This window comes from Pyrgilauda ruficollis, unplaced genomic scaffold (assembly GCF_017590135.1).
Source record: "Pyrgilauda ruficollis isolate IOZ18807 unplaced genomic scaffold, ASM1759013v1 scaffold20, whole genome shotgun sequence".
NCBI lineage: Eukaryota > Metazoa > Chordata > Aves > Passeriformes > Passeridae > Pyrgilauda > Pyrgilauda ruficollis.
In genome coordinates this window covers 3,442,103-3,466,770 of record NW_024519207.1, presented here as the reverse complement: position 1 = coordinate 3,466,770, position 24,668 = coordinate 3,442,103, and positions in this window count along the sequence as shown.

The following is a 24,668-nucleotide window of genomic DNA, read 5'->3' as shown; positions in this document are numbered from 1 at the left end:
TTTCCTTTTTAAGATTCTGGAAGTGCTAGAACTTTGCATGAACGAGTCAAGAGAGAGCACTCGACTGAGATTGCTCATGAGGGTCTCCTGCTGAGAAATCTCTGAGCTATGAGTGTTCAAAGCCTAGGATAATATTTAAAGGAAGTTTCATATTTACTTACCCTGTTCTTTTCTAACTCACTGCCAGAGATCAGATTTTGTTAGAAGGCCTGACCTCTTATGGCACTTTTCCCATTATGTGCCCTTATGCAGAGGATGTTGAAGTATGTGTCTAGCTTTTGACACTGCATAACACTGATATGCACTTTTTATTTCCTGTGAGGAAATGCTCCATGCTTTCTGGGATTGGAGTATTTTTTTGTGTTTTGTTTTTAATGGAAGCAGTGTTGCTGTTTGTTGATGTAAGGATTACTCCCTGTTAAGGTCAGAGGGACTGAAGATTTCGGACAAGTTGAAAATTCCCTGTAAGACCAGCTGGGCAGCCAAGCATGCCCCAACTCACACTAAATCTAACACTGAAGGTGTCTTATATACTACTATATTAAAGCATACAGAAATTAATAGCTTTGAAAAGAAAGCATACTGTATGTTCTGTATAAATGTATTTTGTTGCCATTAGCAGCGTTGTAGTATTCTACCATATGCTCATTATGAAGTCTACTCCATATATAGATCTTGATATACATAAAGTGCTACACTAATCTCTGATATAGCAGCTCTACAGATGATTTACAGAGCACCACACTTAAGGAAAATAGATGGTCATGTTTATTAAAGAGCAACATAAAAAAATAGACTGAGAATTTGAAATGAAGATGAACCAATTAAGCAAAAAATCTGGGTCTACTATGTTTCATTTTCCCCAAAGTGAAACCATTGTTACCATATGTAACCATTAGTTCTTGAAATACATGGGGAAAGGAAAATAAACAAGTTGCTTAGGGGAAAAAGCTGGAGCTATAAACTGGACACGGACAATTTGAGTTCTCAGCTTCTTTTGAAATATTCCTGAAACCCTTAATCTTTCCCAGTGACAGGAGTCTTTGGATCACCACAAGGTTCAATGTTCTTTTTTGTAGCCTAGGAAATCACTCACACTGCGCTTCACAGCTTTTTCATATGTTTCTCTAAGTGCAAGTCATGGTGTGTGACAATTCATCAGTCACCCTGTCAGTTTCTCTTCCCATGGAAAAATGAAGATGGTTCTAAAAAGGTGATGGAAATTCTGCCATTCAGGGGAGCTTTTGCTTCTGCAAGAGAAGCTGGAAGAATAAAGAAGCCTTGCCAAAATGATAATTTTGTCCTAATTTTAATATCATAAAACTTTAAGTAAAATTAATTTATTGGAGTCATAGATACAAATCATGCTTTACAGTTGAGCAATGGAACAGAATAGTTAATCTCAAATTCTTCATGTGTCTGGAAAGTGAACTACATATCTTTTTTGTTCCACTTAACTTGTTTGTCTTAAAGGGCTATGTTTTTTTATTACTACTGCTCATTTATACACCACATGTTCAACAGTTTTCCTTCCCTTCTCTTTCCTCAACCCCCTTCCTTTCCTGTATTGTAGTCTTCTTGAAAATCTCAGGAATGGGGTGAAATTGCTTCAATTGAATCTTGCCTCTGGCCTGGTCATTAAATGGCCAAAGCAGGGCTCTGACCCCTTGCTATAATACAAAACCCACTTGTTAAAACAATAGATGCAGGAGTCCAGGAAGCACTTTTGATATGTAAATCACATTTTTCAGTAGAGTGCTTGGCCCAGACCTGTAATTAAGCACCAAACGAGAATACCGTTTCAGATGTCACTCCTCTTTCCTGCTTCCTCTGGGCATCATGCATAAGCACTAGTGTGTGGTATAAACAAGCCTTGGGCTCAAGTTTGGGGCACACAACTCTCCTAGGCCAGTGTTCAAGGAATACAAGTGATGGTCAATTCCACTTCTTTCAGTTGTGGAGGTCAATGGTTTTGTGTTCACCACAATTTTACTTGTGGTCAGTGGTGTTCTCTCTTTCTTTTTTTTTTTTTTTTTTTTTGAGATAAAGACAGAAGGGTCCCAACTGGTTCTGACTATCCAAGGAATGTGTCTGAATTTGGATTCCCTTGAAGAAGTCTAATCACCCTAAGTTAAGTAACTTATCTTCCATCAGTGGATTAGTGTTTCTTCTATCTAAAACATTAAGATCCTACAATGTTAAACATCCTTGCTGTGAACTATTTCCTCTCCCTTTTCAAATACAATACAGAGACTAAACTGTAGAAAATGCATTGATAAAAATCACAGAGGGTTTCAGGTGCAGCCAGGAATGTAATAAGGCCTCCTGGGGGAAAGTTCAATGCCTTAAGTACAGCCTGTTCAGTCTTTCCTTTGTTTTCTAACTTCAGAGAAGAGTTATCAACATTTGGTGCACTGCTTTGTTATGTAGATGTGGGTTCTACATATTAATTTGTAAAAAGGCTAGGAGTTGGATAAGGGTCGAACCACTTAACACTGAAATCCTTAGGAGCTCCTGCATGTATCACTTTCAGAAGTTCACCTTGTAGGTATGCATTCCACTGACTCCATTTTCAAAGGGCAGACTTGTTTCTGTCACTGCTCCATGCCCATACCTTTTTTATCTGTAAATCAGGCCTACCATCACTAAAGGTGTTCTATTCATGTGAAGGAGGACTTTAATGGCAGAGCACACTTTTAGCCCACAGCTCATGAAATAATTTAATGGGGGCAGATTAAACAAACAAACAAGCAAAACTAAATTAAATTTTAAAAACCTGTGTATAAAAGCTAACATGTAACTGGATGGTAGGACTCCAGCTGCCAGGTAACTGGGTACACCATAATGGTTTGTGTTAGCCCTAAAGTTACTTAAACCCATCAGACAGGAACAGCAATCTGAGGATACAGCTGGATCACATCTTGATTTGCTCTTTCCCAGCAAGTCCCATGGTCTGGGTGGATGAGCTGCAGCAAGATCAAGTGTAAAATAAGTGTCAAGTTCCCATTTGGAGGAAAGGTGATAAGCAGCAAAGCGGTGCCCCAGTTTAGCTTCTTGCTCTAGCCACTGCCACCTTTTCTGGGCACCGTCTTTGTAGCAGATGGAAAGGATGTGAGGAGAAAGCCTCCCTTGGACAATGACTGCCACCCAGGAGAGGCTGACACTTTGTGTATTCAGCTAGAGAAGCTCTCTAATAAGACCAGTTTCCTCTCTGAGGAGCCTTCTCTTTCCCCAGGCAAGAAGAAGAATGAATATTTGAATTTCAATAACTTCTGAAAGTGCACAAAGGCCTAGTTTCTCAAGGACTTGACTGTATTTCCCAACCAGAGTCCAAATGCCATTTCCAGGTCTGTATGCCTGTGTATCCAATGGCTTTCTCTCAACTGACATGTGGGCCAATGCAGATTCCAGACCTGACCTCTGTGATTGCACCTGAGTGAAGGAGGTCTGACTGTGAGCTCTGCAGGGCAGTACAGGCTGGAGACCTTTTCCTGATGTCAGGGAAGCCAGATTTCATTCATCTTTCATGTCCATTGCTACTTCCCTTTTGGGATAAGATGGACCAAGCACCTGAAATGACCATGTGGAACTGTGCCCAGCACACCAGCCTCTCCTTGTCCCTATGAGTGCTGATCAGGATGAGAAAACAAGTGAGAACCCAGGCCTTTCAACAGGGCCAGTGTCCAGCTGTGCTCACTTCCCCAGGACACTCATGTCTGAGGCTGAGCAATGGCTTTTTGGCAGGTTTCATAACAAAGTGGAATCAGGAACTGACATTCCATCCATGTCCCAGCTTCTGTACCTAAGTCCTCTGAGGTCCTCCAAGTGAAGTGCTTGTCACTCCCTCCCATGCATCATTAATGGAAGCACTACAGTTTTATGTTTCTGTCACCGTAGTTTAACCAGCCAAGAGAATAAAGATTACATCTGCATTGCAGGATTTGCTAGGTAAACAAAAAAATATTAAGATGCCATTTATTTTGCTAGATTTAAGGGAGTGCATCAGTAACTAGAGAACAGACTTGACCTTGGCACATTTTCAAAATTTTTTGTTTGTTTGTTTTGGAACTGCTTATCCATAAAAATTCAACTGCCCCATACACACCTTTCCAAAAAAACCCTCACCTGAATTAGGAAAAAGAAATGTGCCATTAATGGACAAACACAGTAACATTGCAAGCTGTGATTGGTATTGTTGCTGTAAGAGAAGTTTGCACTGGAATATCACATATTAAGTATTATTACAACCACATAAAAAAGTGAAAAGAATCTCTAAATCACTAATAATATCCCTGAGATGCTGGGTGCCATTTTTTGGCAAATAATAAGTTCTGATCTCCTCAGAGTGGTGGCCCATCTAACATTTTAGGGGACATAGGTAGAATATAGTTCAAGAATAAATTTGGATTAAGAGGCTTAGGCACAATGTATTTCTGGTATCTAATGCTCAAGTTTCAGGGGTGCACACCAAACCACAGTCTTAAAAAAGATCTCTTTATGTTTCTGCTACAAACCCAAAGCTCAAAGCATTTCTAAAACCTCTCCCTGAACATCTACACTTCTCTCATCACAGTTAAGGGTTGCTTATACTTCCCATCTACCCTGGCTGACAGCAGAGCCAATGTTCCTCCAGGAAAGACCACAGAGTGGTTTGCCACTCAGCCATGTGATCCAAAATGGTTTGGAGAGGTCAGGCACAGCAGAGCTGGTCTATAGGGATAAAAAAACACCTGGAGAACCCCCTGACAAAGCGCTAAGTTTTTCTCTGGACACACAGTTTAGGCTGCTTCAGAAGACTTCCACAGGTCTTTTGTGACAAAGCAGAAAATCTGGTCCCAAAGTAGTTTGAGTTTGCTTTTGCAGATGAGTGCTGAATAATGGTAGGATGCAACTCCCCTCATTACTTTGGTGATGCTCATGCTGGACTCCAGAGTGTCTTGCTACTTCTCTCCCTGCATGCATCATGTTTAACACAGCTTTGACTCACCCCAGTGCTTATCAATTTGCCATACAAATGCAACTGCATGAGTGCTACTGGAGTTATGGAGCTACAAGAAGCACAACTGAAACATGAGGCTACTTAGGTCAAATACTGAAGATGGTTTTAATGCTTTGCATTCAGACCATGAGCAGGGTTCTATAACCCGATTGCCAACAATTTCAAGATGATTTAGTGAGCAAGGAAGTACTTTAGGGCTTCCATTCTGTGGTTCTAGGATCGCCTAACATCAGGCATGACTGTGACATGAAGGGTGCCCATCCTGCAGCTCCTGGTGTTGCTCCAGTGTAGCATCCTGCACACTGTACACGGACACCACGGAGCAGCCAGACAAGAGGAACAGTGCTGAATGTGGCTTAGTATTACACAATTACATTCCTTATCATCCTCACCTGTGTGTTATTTCTTCCAGATGGAGCCAGTCAAGCTGCTTCAGCCATGAAAAACAACAATAACAATCAGGAAAATCGCAAAAGACAGAAGTTATCATGAGCAAATTGCACTGAATAAACAAAGAAAACATCAGCTTTACTTAGAATGTGTAATCTGATGTCTATGTTTGTCTTGTCTCTACTACAGCCTGCTTTTCAGGTCTTCTAAATACTTCCACAAAGGCTGTTCCCAAAAAAGGAAGGAAGGAAGGAAGGAAGGAAGGAAGGAAGGAAGGAAGGAAGGAAGGAAGGAAGCCCGCCCAATGGTCTCTTTTACCTTAGAATGACAGCAAATCAACCATAAAATATAGTCTCCATATCTCAGTCCCTGGTAGTCCTTCCTGGTGACCACCATTTACAGAAATTGTTCAGGGGAAGGAAAATTTGCCCTCTGGTTCAATGCTTTGGTTTTGCCAGGACACAGGTCCATGCAAACACACTTTAAGCTCTTTAGGGCTAAGCAGTAATTATCCAGCTTTGCCAGCTGACTGGTTGACTTGCTGCCAGGGGACTGAAGCAAGGCTGGAGACTTCTAAGCATATTGCCTGACAAGTGACAGAACATGCAGGGTACAAATTAGCACAGTTCAGTGGACAGAAAAGGAAGCAAAATGGGGCTAAAATGGGGTTTGGTCAAAATAGATATTTCTTCACTGGGTGCAAGGTTCATATAGAGAATCCTGGGATGGAACTATTTAAAATTTCAAGAGAAGTTTCTCCCAGCTCCAGTTTATCAAAAGTATTCTTTTAGTGTAATTTTGTCCCCCACAGGGACTTCATGTGTAGGGAATTGTTCTTCAGAATCTCTTTGGTTTTTATTCCCCCTTAGTGGAATTTCTTTCTAAGGAAGACCTCTAGTTACAGTCCTATCTAAAAAGTTCTCTTCTGTCCTCTACCCAATCTTCCAAAAGCAACCTTTATCTTCTTCTACCTGTTTCTTTGAATCCAAATGGCTAATCAAACCTGAAATTTAACTGAGAAAAATCAGTTACAGTGAAGCAAAAAACCAAACTGGTTTGCCTTTGTGAGTACTGAATTAGGGATGCAGTTTAACTTCAGTATCCCAGCCTAAATTAAGGAAGCTTTAAATTATATTTGAAGCTTCAGTTTGCTCATTGCTCTGCTTGAGCAACAGGAATCTTGATGGGATGGAGTTCTATGAAGCAAGATAATTAGGAATTAAAACAGGAACCACAAAGTGCTGTTCAAATCATCCTTAATCTTCCCAGCACATACAGGATTTGCCACCTACTCTGTGGGAAAATGTTTCAGAGACAGGCAAAAAACACATAAGAAAATAAATATGGATAGAAGCTAATCTATTTGAAGAATGCCAGGCTAAAAGTGAGTCTTTTTATAATGTAAGATATCAAGAGGAATCTGGCTCGATTCTCAAAAAATAAGAAGCCTCACAGAAGTGTAAATGACTTCCCTTGTTTATGAATCTAAAGCATTCCTTCCTTCATGCTGTGAAATGCCATTATCTCTTAAGCAGGGACTGGAGTTCACGGTGACATGAGCTGAGAGCAAAGTTTGTATTCCTCAGTGAGGAATACAAACTATACAATCACCCATGAATCCCTTCTAATCAGTGAAGAACAATCCCCATTTTGAGGGGTGATTTACTTGAGTTTAGATGCCTCCTGTAGGACAAGGTGAATTAAATCCTGGAAGTGGCTCTTTCTCTCTGCTAAAATAGTTGAATTAGGGATGGTGAATGGCAAGGAGTCCTTGTTTGATGGGGTAAATCCATCACTGGCTACTAGGCTTCATGGGAACATGGCTGTTTACAAGGCAACAGCATGACAACCTGCTGAAATGCACTGAGATTTTGGAAAATCTTTGATCATCAGAACTTGAAGTTGTCTCTTTGGTAGTATGTGCAAAACTGTAGTGAACTACAAATGACATCTGATGCTTTCAGTAGATTTTCAGCAGGACAAATCACTTTAAGTTACATCTTTTTTTACTCTGATCTGCAATAAAATAAAAAAAAGATCTGTTCTCTCACTCCATCAGGAAAAGCTGAACATAATCTTTGAACCCACAGGCTTAATTTTAAATTGATAACTTCTCTGGGCATTTAAATTGCAATTAAGTTATTAAACAGCATAATTTTTAAAAAATCTTAATACCTCTTTAGAACATTGACATAAAAAATATTGGCTATTATTAGTTTCACTATGTACTGGGTTACTTAAAATGAAAACTGCTTTCTGAAAATTCCTAAACCTGGAGGTTTAATTCTTGATATCTATTCTTGTCACTGACTATCTCTCTCTTTTTTGGTCATGCTAATAATAATCCTAGTCTATTTCTTTCCCTTCCTATTTTGTGGGTCTTCCTCACTGTCTAAATTTTTCCTGGAGTTTTAAGCCAGCTTTTCCAAAAAAGTAAAAGTCCTTATGACCACTTCATTTGCTGACCTCTCCCCATCCCATCCCCTCAACAAATGCCTTTTACATTTCTTGTCCTGTTTCAACCAAATGAAACAGAGGGAGAGAGGTTTTCAGAATAATTACATTCCTACCAGATCTATGAAGACTGACAACTGAGAAGAGGAAGGAGCTGGACAAAGGGCTCTGCTGATGGACAAACAAGCAGACCTAGGTCATGGCACTGCTTTGGCCCCAGTAGGCAACTATTTTTTGTGGTCCTTGGAGGATTCCAAGGGAACCTGGGGGGAATTTGGGCTACTGTAGTAGCACTTAAGTGCACATAAAAGGAGGGGACCCAAATCAAGAAATCTGATTTACCTATTACTTGTGTCTTGTGTGAATCAGGTTCTTTGAAGGGGCCTTTTTTTGCCCTCTGGTTTGTTTTTCTTTACTTTACCCTGTTTAAATGAAATGATAAGAGCTTTCTGAACTTGTGCAAATATGCAAACAGACTGAAAACAGAATCCATCTGACCTTGGTTCACGGCCTCAGAATAAGCTTTTCAGGGTGTTTTCAAGAAGAGTATGTAAAATTCCAGGAAAAGTGATCTGTGATCTCAAAGTTTTAATGTGAACTCCTTGAACTCAGAATCAGGGCTGCTATTTCTGTGCCAGAGAATGACATACACTGTGGATACACTGCAATTAGTTTTACATTTACTACTTGTAGAAGCCTCAGATGGGATTGTGGCCTCTGAACTTGATGTTTTAAAAGTGCATGTGTGCAAGAAGCAGACTGAAACACAAACCAGAAGCAAAGAACATTCAGTAAAGTTTTCTATGTAGGTTAGACGTGGCCAAGCCCCCACCCTGGATGTCCTTGTTATGGAAGGATCCATGTGAGCCTGGTCATGGAGGCTTCTCCTTGACAAGGCATGGGGTGAGCTACCCACGACCCTGAAATGGGCAGACTGGCACCTCCACTGTGGGCTCTAACTCAACTGGGATCTCATTGTAAGAGGGAATTATCACTTTGTAAGGAGGAGGTCATGGTGCATCTGGCACTCATGTGATTTTGTACTAACTGGGTAAAAGCCTTAACCCTGCAATATTTTTAACGCTCTACCACAGAACAGATTTTAACCCACCTTGGCTGTGAAAATTAGGTATTTTGAAATTCCTACTTTGTGACATCTTGAGGCAATCGAAAGAGAAAAATAATGTTTTTTACTCCTTATCACATATAGGCCCTGAAACCTATCTCTTAAAAGTTCATGATGGGGTATGGGAGTGGATTGGGTAATGTGCTGACTAGCATAGAGTCAAAGAATCATAGAATTGTTTAGGTTGGGAAAGACCTCTGAGAACATTGAGTCCAGCCATTAACGCAGCACTGCCAAGTCCATCACTAAACCCTGTCCCTACGTGCCATACCTACACACCTTTTAAATACCTCCAGGGATGGTGGCTGGGGCTGGTGGGATCAACATAGTCTTCCAGTAAAATGCTGCTGGATTTTGAAGCCTGAATACCCTTTTCCTATTGGTCTTTTCTAGGAGTACTTACAGAACTTTTAAACTTAAAAAATTTGCCTTTTTTCCTAAAAATGGAAATAAGCTATTTTTCTGACAGTTTCATAGATTGTAATTCAGCCATCACAGAATTATGTTTTTAACCACACACTGTAAGGCAGATCATCGTGTTTGGACTGATGGACACACAGACTTGCAGTGAACCAAGGCCACACAGACTTGCAGTGAACCAAGGCAGACAGTGTGATTAATGAGTTTCTGACCTCAAAATTTACATATGGATTGGAAAAGAAAGTCTGAGGCAAAATTTGGAGCAAAAGTTAGTGTGGATTAGCCTGTTTAAATAGAGGGAAGATTATGCAGAAAGCTTCCTAATTCAACTTCTCTTGTGCTGGCAGTTTCATTTCGAGGAGTGGCAGAATTATGTCCCACTCCTGCAATGTACAGCTGACATTGGCTGATTACTGCAAATTAAGACAATCTGCAGACTAATTTTAGATGTGTTGGAAGTGAACCAAAGAATCAGGAAGTTGTTGCTTTCAATTTTGTTGTGAGCCTGTTCTCTCTTAGGGAGAATCACATGATATGTATGCATTTGTTCATAGCAAAGACACATGGTGTTTCATCATCTCTGGTCTCACAGGCCACATGCCAGTGAAAAATAATTACAAACATTGGGTTTTGTGGCATTTATGCCCAAGGTGTTAGATCCAGCACCTGTGTTTTTGAACAAAGAGACAGGGAGGGATGGAAAGGCACAATTCATGGGATCTAATCAACTGTGGCACTTAGGAGAAAAGAGGGAGCCATCGTGTTCTTGCAGTCAGGAGCAGTTCTGCTGACAGCCACCAGTTCCTGTTCCTTGGGCTCTGCACCCATGCTCTACCTGTGCTCTCAGCAGGTTGTATGAGCACAATCAAGATCTTGTTTTCATGTAGGTGTAAGCTTTTGATATATTGACTTTTTAAGTTAAAGCTTTTGTGTAGGATCCTTCTGAGCACATTGGACAGTATTGTGTCAATGCCTGTGTCTGAGCTGGCTGTGAGTCATTAGAGAGGGGCAGTGATGTTGGGGCCTGATTCCTTTTTAAATGTCTGAACTAGGTCAGATGCACTGCCTCAGACCTGCCTGCTCACTTCCTTTCACTGTAAAGAAAGCATGGGATATAGGTAAAACTACACAGACTGTAACTTGTGTACAATTTGGCACTAATAGGAATTTTAATTCAGAAACAGTGCCACCTCAAAACCAAATTTTAATTTTTCATATTACCGTAATAGTGTCTTCCAGCTTGCTTGGAATTTACAGTATGACAGTGTTTAGATTGGAATTGCCACTCGGAATTAAAAGACACATCCAACATTTCCTGTGACCCTAGCCAATGCTGTATGAATTGAATCAGATCATGCATGTAATAAGATATTCAGTCTGAAATAACTGAAAACAAGAGAGCAGTGCCAACACCTAGAGCTACTGCAGGAGGAGAAATTACTGAGTTGAAGCAAAAGGGTTTTGAAGTTTGACTCCTGGCCACAAATCAGCCAGTAATTAGACTGTGGAGAAAAATTCTGACAGGCCATAGATGGAAGTAGATTCAGAAAATAAATAAAGGAAGATGTCAGCCTTAGTTTTACTGAGGTCTATAATTGGTTCTAGATTTTATTCTGGATTGTCTGTAATTTGATAATTCCTGTTGTGTTCCTGGAAGAGCACAAGAAGGAGCAGGGCAGGTAGATTGCATAACATTGTGCAGCTGTGTTTGCTTTGTGAAGCACAGCACTGTTTGCTGTACCAGTCTGTGGGTCCTGTCATGTGTCAAAAGCTATAACTTGTCACTCTGTTTGCTTATATCTGATGGGAGGTGTTGGAAACGGAAGCAAAAATCTTCTTTCCTAAAATATCTTTTATTCCAGTGAAACTTCACCAAAGTAGCTTGCTATAACACGGCTGTTTTCCTAACATGACAGTAGTAACCAAAGGTTTAACTCAAGTATTCCCACTCAAGGGTGTAAATCATTGCAGCAGCTAATTCCCTTAGTAGGGAGAACTACAGGAAGAATGATACTGTATGCAGTTCAACCCAAAGGCAGTGATACTTACATAATTGTACTCTATAAATGTTTCCATGTACAACTGGGTATGTTCCAGATATGCAGTGATGTGGCTTTTCCACCCAGAGCTGCAGGAAAAGGGGAAGATGAGAAGTGGCACCTCACCAGCAGTTCTGGCCAAAGGCATTTTGCTGGTGGTGCTGCTGCAGACTGAAATTTTCTGTGGCTCCTGGGAAAGCTCTCTTTAAAGCTGCTCAACACTGCTTTTTAGAAATGAACTCTACATCCTGTCTGGAAACATCTGCACTTGAATTAGGGCACTTGTTTGTAACCTCTTTCTCAGCCTCACAAAGGGAGTATCTCAGCTGCCTTTAACACAGGTACAGAAGATGGGGCTGTCAAAGCCACCTTTCTTCCTCTCATAAAAAAAAAAAACAAAGAAAAAGAAGACCAGAATCCAGTCATCACTGAGATATTGTTATTTCCTCTAAAAAAATCGTCTTCACTCAGCATGTTTTTATTACCTAATATTACTCCTAAATATACTGTGTATTATAATATACCTCAGCATATTTAGTTTAAAATAAGAGATTGCATGATCTAAAACCCAGCTCACACATTCACAGAGCAATCCTGAAGTTCAAAGAGATCCTATATCCAACTGAAAACTGAAAATTAAAAGGTAAGAAGAAGAAAAAAAGCCAAGTATTATGACTGGTCTTTGGTTACCATTTTGGCCCATAAGTTGAGACTGATGTATTTAGAGCTGGCAACAGAGACAGCCTGAATACATGACAGCTACCTGCACATCTGGCACACCGAGCTGTGCTAAAAGAGCATGAATGCTTTGGACCCAATCTCTAAAAAGTTAAGAAATGCCAGGAAAAAAAAATGCACAGGCAACCTTTATTCCCCCTCTTTGTACAGACTTTGCAGGGCTTTAGCTGTTACTTTCCCTCCAAAGGATTTCTGCCTTGATCTGCACAAAGAGGAAGAGTGCTGATTGTTCAAGAGCTGCTCCTCAGTTTGTTTTATCCTCCTTTAGCCTTCAGCCTTTGGCCTGGTTTACTGGCAATGGAATTAGAGGCGAGTTGTCCAAAGCTCCCTCTGGAGTCAGTGGAGACACATTAGTGCTTCCTCAGAGTTTTTCAGTTCAGCAAAAGTTTTGAGTTACTTTCTGGAAACATTTCTTTCTCACCTTTCTGCAGCAGGGAGTTTAAGTGAATAAGTGCTTGTATCATGCATTTAATGCATTTAATGCATTTCATGCAAATCAGCATTTGTTTAGGTGAAAAAAAGCTGTTCCATAAGCCTTGTTTAGAGAAAATGTTCTGTTCCTTTTCTCCAAACAATTGTTAATTTCCCTATGTGATTTGCCATTATACAGATTGGTTCAGTATCTCAGTGCTTACCAAATTATAACATTTTTTCAAGGTCCTGTAAAATGAGGGGATGACACAACTCCCATTTGCCTGTTGAGAGCTGATATTCTGAATAACAAAAAAAACCCTGTCAATTTTGGCTTCCATGTACTATGCATTATATATAAATTAAGAGGGAGTTCTTGTTGCCTTTGGCTGTAGCTCTGTGTTGATACATGAAGTCCAGATCACCTCACAGGATGCAGGGCAAGCCCAGAGAAATGCACTTTGTGAGCCACTGTGAGTTGTTTTGAGTAGACAATCTGCTCAGCATCATTCAGGATGCTGTCTCCTGGAGCAAGAGCTTCCTTCTCTGCAGCATCTTTCTGTCAGCTGAACTGCATGGCTTTCTTCTCCTTCCCTTACCTCATTCATCACTTGTCTTACAATTTCTGTTAGTTCAGGTCTTCCTGCTCCAGGTCTGCCTTCTTCTTTGCCCCCTTCACTTCTCCTGATGTGGCTCAGTCTGGACTTTCAGTCCCCTGAGCTACATCAGGAAACTTCCTCAGCTACAGTGGAACGGTCTCCCAGGAATAGCTCTTTACAGGAACCTACTTTAAAAAATTGTCCTGGCATTAAGTAACCATCTTGGCTCTGGTTTGAAGCTACATCTGAAATACAGAACATCCAGCAGTGCATAGGTCAGCTCCAGCACTGAGTTGAGACTCTGGTTCAGATAAATTATCTTCCACTCACAGTAGTTTTTCTTGTCATATTTTGGCTTTGCTTGTAGGTTTCTCATCCAAAGAAAAGCCTGACCTCATTAAAATATTGGCCCTATGGACTTCGTGCCATGTCATGACTGCTATTACTTTATTCTTACCACAGGGGGAAAGAGCTTGCCAGCCTTCAAAGTTCAGAGGCAGAATCAAACACAACTGACAACTTTCCTACATTTCAGGTTTTCCATATCAACATCTTGATCCAAGTCTGAATGTTTTGAAAATTCAGAGACCAGAAAGTCTGGAATCCACTTTTGGATTTTAATCTCAGTTTTCTTGGAATTAAACACATAGAATTACATCTGATTAGATTGAGTTTGGACATAGTGCCAACAGAACACTTATTTTAGCTGGGAATGATTTGGATAACTCATTCCAAGAGTGTAACACTGAAGTTAGAAGCTTAGTTAAACAGAAATCAGGAGGTAGAGTTAATGCTTATAATTGTTACAATATACCAGTATAAAATCACAAAGAATAACTTTATATTAGCTTATTATGCTTTTCATGCTCACAAGCTGCTTTACAGCCCAGAAGAAGAGAAAGAGCAGATGGAGGGGCAATGAGCCTGGGGGGCATTTCCAAAAGCATTCCTCAGCCATTGCCCAAATCCTGTAATTTTCTGGCTATTTTGTGGCTGTTCCCCACAGGTCAAGCATCAGTTAATTTATGTCTATGTCATTATGGCTATATTAGGATCTTGAATGCTCTCAGTGACCTTACACATGTCTCATGAGAGCTGCTGTTTCAAAGACAGATGGTTGGTACTTCCCTTAGAGCACCTGGAGCAGGGTCTCAGCCCCCTTGGCCTCTGGAGCAGCCCTGCGTGCCCTGCAGCAGGGAGCAGCTGCCATGGTCAGCAGTGGGCAGCTCAAAACCACAGCCCTGTCCAGCCTGTTCTTTGGCAGCCACAGAGGCACATGCATCATACCCACATACTTTCACTCAGCTACTCCTGTGCTGCTGGTGAAACTGTCCCTGGTGTTTCCAGGGGCTGACTCTGTGAACTTCTGTGACCCAGTAATGTGACGCTCGTGAAGGGCTTCTGCCCTGGGATTTGCTGAGTGAATGAATGCACAAGGCACATAAATCACACATAAATCTTATGGTAAATGGGCATTTGAGGCTCTCCTTGTTTAGTACCATCTCATCTAAATGTTCTGTACTGGAACCACAGATTATAATAGTTTTGTGTTTTCTTTCTCCCTTTTTTTTAAGCTAATTTATGAATTGAATACACTCCCTGAGCAACATGGATGTATAGGCCAGTTTTGAACTCAGAAATTATGGCCTGCCTAATCTCGTGGAAACACGCTAGAGACTTTGTACCACAGTTATGAAATTTGTCGACTCAAGCACACAAAAGAAACAGAATCAAACCGAAAGTCATTTGAACCCAGGCAGATGTCAGACGGAATTTAAACCTGAAAGAGGGCATCTGCTGAGGCCCTTGATTTGTCCTTTATAAGTGAAAGGACAGAACAGTTTCTTCATGGAAAGTGGAGCTAAGAAGAATAGTCAGTTCTTGTCTTTAGTACAAGACCACAGGAAGAAGAAGACAGGATTGCAAAATTAGAGATGTGTGTGTAAAAACACAGCTCAGGTAGATGCTTTCAAGACATGGTAGTTGCATATGGGAATTTCCAGTTAATGGGACATTTTGGATAGCTCAACCTCCGGTTCCTGGTGGTCAGTTTGAGCTGTGCTATGGCTCAACTGATCTGGTCTTTCTCCTGTGTGGCTCTATTAGCAGAGAGGACAAGCTGCATCTGCTGTATCTCCTTATTGCAGGAATGTTGTGCAACATACCCCTCATAAAAGGAGGGGAGAGAGTCCACATATCCATTCTATGTCTGAGTGGTGACTGTTGTGTCACAAGGTTCAATAATGTCCAAAATGTTTATGAATACCAGAGTACAATAAGAACAGCACTGAAAGTTAATTTTCAACATGCTAGCAAAACCAATTCTGTTTCCCACCTTTGCTGTCCCACCTGAAAATGGTTCTTCCTCTGTCCTAAATTGTCTGCTGAGGCAAAGAAAGAAAAAAGCCATGATTCCTTCCCTCACTCCTCCCTAAGCTTCCCCAGCAGCAAACCACAGTCACACAGACCACTGTAATTCACAGTGCTTCTGTCAGCCTTGCTGTGGCCCTCCCAGCGACAGGAAAAGTGGGGATGGGAGCTGCCTAAGAATTCCTGCTTCATGGGGCAGAAACATCTCGGGTCTAAGTCATATGAAAAATATGCATAAAAAATGGATTAAGACACTTTTAAGTATTTTTTAGAGTCACTGAGAGTTGGAAAAGGGGAGCACACTTTTCACTGAAGTGTCTCCTTGTCATTCATAAAAATACTGTGGATGGGAAATGCCTTTTACACTCTGTAAACCAGGCTGAGCTGCTTTTTATGCTCCACTTCACTTTTTTTAGGTGTGTGTTTTATTCCTCTTCTAGATGGCGCCAGTGTCTCATTACTGAGATGGCTCCTTGCTCTCTCCATGCATCTTATTTTTATGTTTTTATTTCAATGACTGCTTATGTAAAGGACCGAAATAGGTATTTGCCAAGACCCAGGTTTGCATCCTGTTCTGCTAACTTTTGCCAGTGGCTATTATTTTTCACACAGTCTTGACTTTATGGCACAGAATATTTTCTGCAGGTGTTCATGTTTTTAGTATTTCTTTTACACCTGTTTTATGCCTTATTGTTGTTAAATAGAACGTGCCAGTTAACATGAAATATGAAAGAAGATTAATGATATTAGTCCAATTTTTCCATGCTCCTGGGCCCTCAGGAGAGCAGCCCCATTGGAACAGACATTCTCTAAGAGCAGAGTGGAGCCTGTTTGTGCTGAGGAAGAAATCAGGGGGTTTGTGGTATCCTTTCACATGTAGCTGATGCAGTTCAGTTTGTATTCTCTATATCACTGTAGTTTTAAATGCTTTACCACCTAATTGGTGACAAAGCATTTAAATTGGTTCTTCCTGCAGCATGCATGTCTCTGGTTACAAAGAAATGTGATTTTCCATGCTTACTTGTTTCAAGAAAAGATGTTGCCTTTTACTTTCAGATGAATCATACAAAGACCCAAGAAAAGGAGCTGATAGGTATAAAGAGCTATTCCTTAAAGTGATGTTTTTTTGTTACAAGGTTGTTGTTGCTTTCTAAAGTCTGGACCAACTTTTTTTTCTACCCACCCTGCCTAACAGATTTTTTATTATATTGCTCTGCTAGTCAAAATCCATATCTGTCACAAGGTTTTCTACAGCATGTATCATCCAAAACCCCAAATGCCCTCAGTGGAACTGGGATTTTCTGGCTTTTCTAGTAGGAATATTGAAAGAAGAAGGAGGATTTTGTGGCATACCTGAAGGTTAAAAACATCGTTTATCATTTTGATTTCCTTCAGGATTTCATTCCCCATTGGAAACCTTGAACTGAAAACATCTGTCTGTGACTCACGGCTTTGATGCTGAGATTTGTTTCAGCAGCCAGCAGCTGCCTGGGTGGCGGAGGGAAGAGGAAGCCCTTCTGTAGCAGGTGTCTGTGCCTGGACCTGATGCTTTTCTGCCCAGCTCCTAGGATGGGTGCTGCTCTCACCTTCAATACCTCAATCCCACTGCCTTGGTGGGGCTGAGGGGCTGCTATTTGCACCCCTGCAGCCTGCATTTTCCTCCCAGCTCTACAGCCTCTCACCACAGCTGCTGTGGTAGCACATTTCAGAGCTTCTGAAGTGGTGTCTTTTCCTTGTTGGGCTCATCCTTTTGCTGTATTTCATGCTCTTTTCATGGTTTTGTACCTGCAAAGCCAGACATGGTTATAATGTATTTTCACAGGGGACAATTACCACTGCCATGATTCTGCCACCTTATTTCCCCTTTCTCCCTATCTCTCATTTTGTAATTTGAATCAGAGAAATCCAAAATGTAGTTTTTAGTAAAGTAGACAGAAATAATTTTCATACTCAATGAATATTGTCCAATAATTTACATGCAATGCTTGCACCTAAGGGGCTACCAAAGGAGGATTCTCATCTGGGTCCCCATCACTGCTCTTCCTGCTCTGACTGTTCACTCAGACAGTTTTCCCTTTCTCCCTTCTCTCTCCTGTGGTGTTTTTTTTTGTTTCTCCCAAAAACAAACTTTCAGCATTAGAGTGGATGTCAGCCATCAGCAGCAGGACCTGCAAACAGAACTGCATGTGCACCTCTTGGAACATTCTCTGTGCATCCTGAGCACAAAGATGGCAGTCCTCTGCCATCCTGCAGTGACACTGTGCTGTTCCTAAAAATAGCCCACATGCTTCAACCATAAGAAAGAACAAAACTCCCTGGTCTCTCTTTTGACACACATGGAAGAGAGAGAAAATACAAGTGTATATAAAAGCAAGTTTTGAGTTCAGACTGAAAAAGGCTTAATTGAGGAATTTTCATTCTAAAGCCACTTCAGTAAAAAAAAAAAAAAAAAAAAAAAAGCACTGTTTTTAATCCAGATGATTGCAAAGTGTCATATGAACCACTCTGCACGTAAGAACTTGCTTTCTTCCTTTAACAGGAACTGGCAGGGACTTTTGCTAACTCTGTAGATATAAATGGAGATCAAAGAATGCTCACACCCACAGATCACACATAATTCAGCAGATTACTGGAAAATTTAAAAACCCCTTAATCAAATAGCAAATGGCAAAATTATATGACAAATAGGCATCCATTAAGAGACTGCAAGAACCAGCATGCCTGAAATTCTGCTCTTCCTATTCACACCAATTCTCCCTATTCAAACAAATTCACTTAGCAAGCAGATTGACACCTCTTTGAGAAGTAATTCCAAGTCAGTTTTTAGGTATTTTTAGTTCTTCTATAACACAATTGTTCCTTTTTCCAAACACGCAAGTGAGAAGTCTGACCTTTTCAAAGATGAACTGAAGCTTCACTGTGAATAGCTCTGGCTAATAGAGGCTTTGCCATCCCATGTCTTGAATCACATCAAATCTGTTAGAAGAGGCTAATAAAGTCAGGTACAAGAAGGGGCAAGAGGCTTGTGGCTAACAAATTATTCAATTTGTGTGAGGTATTTAAGCTTGTGGGTACTGTGGCTGCATGTTCTGGCATTCTGCCTATATTTACACTGGTACCACCCTGTCAGCAGTATCCCAGACCAAATCCTGCATCATTCCTGTCCAAGTGCTGTCACACTCCAGAATAACCGAGCTCCTCTCTTCTGCTGTCAAGGACAGACTTGCCCAGTAGGACACAGCTGGCACATCTGGCCTTGCTCAGACCTTGCACCACCCCTCAATGGCATCTCCGGCCTCAGTGCTGCCCCACGGCCAAGGGACTCAAATTTACCTTCCAACAGGTATGTGCCTGAAGAGGTTTTATGCTTGAGTAGCTGCTGTTTGCAGCCACAGCCTGTCCTGGCTTGAACGTGTGTCATCGCCCTCCCAGCACTTTGACAGAGACAGCACAGACTGACAGGCCTTCAGGGCACAGAGCGTTGCAGCACATGGCCTGATTTGAAAAACAGATGGAGATGGAAAACCCAAACAACAGAGCTGAAACCCTGATTTTGCCTTGGTGATTTCCCCTGGAATGTGGGTTGAGGGTACATGTGTCTGACTTCTCCCACACTTGGGCACACAGGGAATTGTGCATCTTTCTCTGGGCAGCCTCACTGTGCTACGGCCTAGGGGTACGGTGAGAGCTGTGGAGCTGTGGCCATCCTTGCTGCTGCCTCTCCTGCGAAAGTGCCCTGGGCAGGCTCCCCTTGGGCACTCCGTGTCTCAGGCTCCGTGTATCAGCCTCCCAGGCTTGTGGGGCTTCTGCAGGGCTTTCTCAGGAGACTGCCTGTGAGAGCCCTGCAGTGTCTGTGAGTGTGGAAGGAAAACAAATGTGTTAAGCCTGGCAGGGGAAGTGGAAATGAAATGTGTATTGCTTGACAGTGTGTGCCTTGCATCCTGATTTGTTGCATTAAAGCTCCCAAATCCTCACCACTCCTTCATCACACCCAAGTATGAATCCCTGAGGATAGTTGTTTCCCCTCTCCCATGGCCTAGGCACTTGGTCTGTCATGTCCATGGGTGCTCATGAGTTGTGCTGCTTTTGTCTGAGGCTTGTAAGCTTCTTCTGTGGAAGAAGGCCTTCAGGACCTTATCCCATGCCAGAAGAAGGCCTCAGTGTGCTGGTGGTTTGTCTGTTTGTCTGTGTTATCTCATGGCCACCTGAACTTGTTCTCCCTTGTTCTGTGACAGGAAGAAGCCACCTTGGTGAAAACAATGTTTTCATGTGCTGAGGCACAATAGAAGTAAATTGGAATTAAGTAAATCCTTCCCAGCACTTCCAAAATAAGTTAGGGCTTAGAATTTTACACAGAAACTATCTACAATGTTGTTAGTAGATGCTGGCTGAGAGGCACATTTGGCTTCTAGATATAGCATGGACTGATTTGACTAAATTTACTTTCAAGCATTAACATTATAAAGTTCTTCAGAAAGTGCATGGTGGTAACAATCCATTCCTAAAACCAAGAAAGAAGAAAGTGACAAGTGACAAGGTGGGGAAGGTTTGTATTCTTCAAGGCAACATCTTTTCTGAGATATAAACAAGACATGTAGTAGCTTCTAGGATATAACACACTTATTAACCTGGTCAGGAAAATGAGAGTTCCAAGATTGGCTGAGTAATCTAAAATAATTTTGCATTTTTCTTAAATTTTGCCAGAATTAACTACAGGTAGAAATTACTTTCTTTTTCATTTCTGGTTCCTGTAGAGGGTGTTGAAGTACTTCTTAATGCAGTGTCTGCCTGTGCTTGTTTTGGTGGTTCATAAAACTGCAGATACATTAAAATATGTCTTCTGAGATCACAACTCTGTTCTCAGTTCTTTGCTCAGGCTTGTTTTTCAGATTTCTTTTTTCCTCTGTCTACATGGAGATATTATTGAGCAGGAGACCTGAAATGCAAGGAGCACTGTGTTGAAGAGGGGACCATCCACATTTTGGCCCTTTAAAATGTAATTTCCACTGCCTAGTTTCTTTGGAGCACTCCAGTTCTGCTGAGGTATTTAGCCCCTGGGCTGCAGCACCCCTGGGATCCTTGAAGACTCTGTCCCTTCTGACAGGTGACAAATCCCTCTCAGATCATTCTTGGCATATCATCTCTCAGACACAATAAACCCAGCAAAGCCCATCACTCTTCATTAGCACCTGGCAAGGAAAGAGATCAAGCACAAAATGAACTTGGTGCACTTTATGACATTGTCCTCAAGCCTTGGCTTGGGAGCTGACACGCTGGGCACAGTACAACCATTGCTTGCAACAGAACAGTACCAGAGGGACTATTTTAGGTGCCATATCATTTACCCATAGCTAGTAACCAGGAACACATAAAATTGAAAAGAAAATACTGCATTTGAGAATCAGTGTCACTGTACCTTAAGTAACACTTCTGTATTTTGCAATCTTCATCTTTGTGGACACTTTGTGTAGGCAGTGCAGTTACCAATATACCAGAGTATATGTGGGAAGGAAGAGGTCTAAGTGAAATCTCTTATAGATTATTTCCCTAAATAGATATAATTTAGCTGTTCCTTGGTATTTTCTAGACTTATTTTCTGTACCTTTATGAAGATGGTTTCTTAGAATGAGTTCCTTTCACAGGTAGGCTGGCAAGGCAAGATCCACAAAGTGCCTCGAACATTACTTTCTTCTGGCATACAATTATAATGAGACAACAGTCCAAACTTATTTCAAAATTAATAACCTTTCCTTTTATTCACTGTCATGATTTTCTCACTGATGAAGCCGTAATTGTAAGGTGTATCAGAAATTAATGCATACTGATTCACTTCAAAGATCCTTTCTTACTGCATAGGTAAGTAATTTTGCTGTGAAAAAGACCCTTTTCTATTCGTCCATGCATGCACTAGACATTTGTAGTTTTAGATTGCTGACTGCTTAGATCAAAGTCCTTAAGCCATTTTCTGAAAGCTTTTTCTTGATTTTGCTAATAAGTTGCTAAGAACAACCAGTCTTAAAACAGAAATATATCCAAGTGAATTTCAGTAGAGAAAGATTTGGTTTAGCATAGGTAGTCCAGCTCCTCAGTCAGATGCACTCTAAAATAACTCAGGCTGTTCCTTCAGCTTATTTTGGGAGTTTTACAATAGTTTATATAAGAAAGCCATCTGCATCAAGTGAAGTTTGGGCACATACCCTGCTTAGTGAAATATCACTGCATCACCTGTCAGAGGTACAGTCACAAAGACAAGACATCAAAGCGTCAGTTCAAGGCTTGCTCTGGAGTCAAGGTTACATCAATAGAATACCTGGTCTTTGGACAGAAGAGACACAGATGGGTGGGTTGCAAGACTAGTCATCATTTTCCTTTGTGCACATTTTGCTCGTACTTCTGCAAGGCTTTGCACACCCCAGCTCCATGGATTACCTTGGCTCAGGCAAATAGTTCTTTAACCAGACTTCAAGCAGCACTCTATGCCAATAGACAAGTGTTTGTGCACACATGTGCTAATTCATTCATCATCATGGATTTGAGGTACAATTTAGTAACGTCTCCCAAAAAAGCAACTCCTCTGGCAAAGTCTCTCTTCTTCTTGACATCTCCACGCAGGTTTTTCTTTCTTTTGCCTTTAATGGGAAGTGTTTCAAGTCCTGTAACTGCTGAATCGGTATGTATGCCTGCCAAGTGGCAGTGGTTTTGTAAAATCTCCTTGTAATCTACTCCATGGACAAGATATTATATTAAAAGTAGGAATGCTCAGTTCATTACAATTAGTGTTGGTGCCTTTTCATGGTAGGCAATTGTTAGTATGTTTTTCAATGTCTTTTCCCTGCTTTGGGAGCCACTCTAAATTGTTTTTGCAGCAAAGGACCTTCTCCCTCAATTCAGATCTGTCTGTTTTCTTATAAACTCATATTTTATTTACTCAGAAATCTCCTGTTTCCCAACCAGATCATGCCTCAACTCTTGTCCTGAATCTCTGAATTAGCAGGAAAGATGGGTCTGCTCTAAAAAGTTATAGTCATTCCTATTCTTCATCTCACTTCCCAGACCTATTGCAGTTCCCATGACTCTGGCTAAACTAATAAGTGTGCTGAACCATCCTCTAACACAGGCCTACACACACATTGCAAAACAGACTGCTTCAGACTCTATGACCCTCTGTTTTCCAAATGACCCATCACAGTGACCCTGGTAACTTCCAAAACATACACAGAGATTGGAAGACACCAGGCTGGCATTCCCAGTATCAGATTGTTTTAACCATTTAGCACTGTAGACTATCTGGGAACACTTCTGACATCTGAGAATGTCTCTGGGCATGTATCATTTCATTCTTCTCATTTTAGCCTGCTCGTCTTAAAATAGCTGTTCCATAGACTCATGGTCTTCCTAGAAATATCCATTTATGAGATTTGCCAGTGGGGAGTTTCTCAGGAATAACATCTAAGGTTAGCATTTTTTTCTACTATAAATGCTACTCGTGTTTACTGCTCATCTTACATCTTAGATACACAGAGTTGTTGGTAATTGCTGCCAGAACCTCATCACCTCTGTTTGAGGAGATCCCAGGGACAGCTTTCAGTGGACACACTACACTGGTGACCCTGTTGACAGTCTTCCCCTGCCTCAGAAGCTGAGGATATTTATTTTCTCACTCTATTCTCCTGGTGTACTCAGTCCTACCTATCTGTTGCAGACTTTCTTTGATATCCTTCCTACAACTGGATGAAGTCTGTTAACAAAACTCTTCTTTCCTTTGTTTCTTGATTTAGAAAGTCACCCTCAGCAAATCACACACCTTGGGTCTTGTCCCTTGTGCTTGGGGAGCTGAATTTTAGCCATGCAGCAACTGGATGCTCATGCCCAAGACAACCTTCAAAGGACCTGAGCTGTGCTCCTAATGAATGTCTGGGCACCGAAGGCCTCATTCTCTCCCATTTTAAATTATAGTATTCAAGGTTCCATCAAACCCAGCTTTGCCAGCCCAGTTCCTGGGAGAGAAGCAAGCATTTTCAATATCAATATTCATTCACAGCTGTGTTAGCAACAATCCACCTCATTCTATTGCTGTCCACATTTTATTAATACTTTTCCAAGTATAAGCAGGCATCATTGATATGAACAAACCAGGATTCCCACAAGACAATTCCTTGTCTCTGTCAATTCAGGTCTTCATGTTGATCTGTGTGCTTTGCTCTTCAGCCTGTCTTTATCTATTGATGAGTGATGCCACTGGGAGAGATGGAGACATCTCTGCCCATGTTCCGAGCCCTTCCAGTCACAGTCTGACTAGTACTAAACATGTCTGAGTTAGTCATCTTGTGCTATGAAAATGAAAAAAAAAAACCTAAAACCACCCTTTCCCCTTGATTCCTTTTAGCTCTTTCTGTACTTCAAGAAGCCCCCTTACAGCCTTTCAGTTAAATCTTCAGTCTTAAAACCTTCCCCTCTTTTGCCATGGAGTTTTAATGTCACTTAGGAAGGCATTTCATTTCCAGTATGACCCAAGTGTGGCCTACTATCTGGCCTACTGGCTTCAATAAAAACAGTTTCTCCTGCATCAGATGTATTCTTTTCAGGCTAAAATTAATCTCCTGATCTTTAATTTGAGAAATTAAGTCCTTAAATAACTGTTTCAGGAGTAACTTAATACTGACATATTTCTACCTTACAGTGGAAACCACAAGTAGATGAGTTTTTCCCCAGGGGTGCCCTGATATTGCTGTATTTCCCTTACTAATCAGAATGAAGTAGCTGCCATCACTCCCTTCCCTCCCCCATGTCTTATATATCAGAATTAAGCTGCTTGCTTAAGGTTAACCCTCTGGAGGCAGAGCTGCCCATGGAAGGGAGGAAAAGCTGTAGCAGTGGCCAGTTTGATCATCACCCATATAAGTAACTGAACTCATAGCAGTGGTTTCCTTGGCAAGTGAACCTCAAAGTGCATCTGAACCAGCTTCTAGGAAATACTGGAGAGGTGCTGGTACTTGTGACCTGTGTTCAGCAGGAAGCTGAGTATCAGGATCTCTCTGGCTGTACTGTCCAAAAGGCTCCTGGCACATTGTGCAAGGCCAAGAAGAGGCAAAGAAGTAATTCCAGCTGGGGGGAGAGAGTAG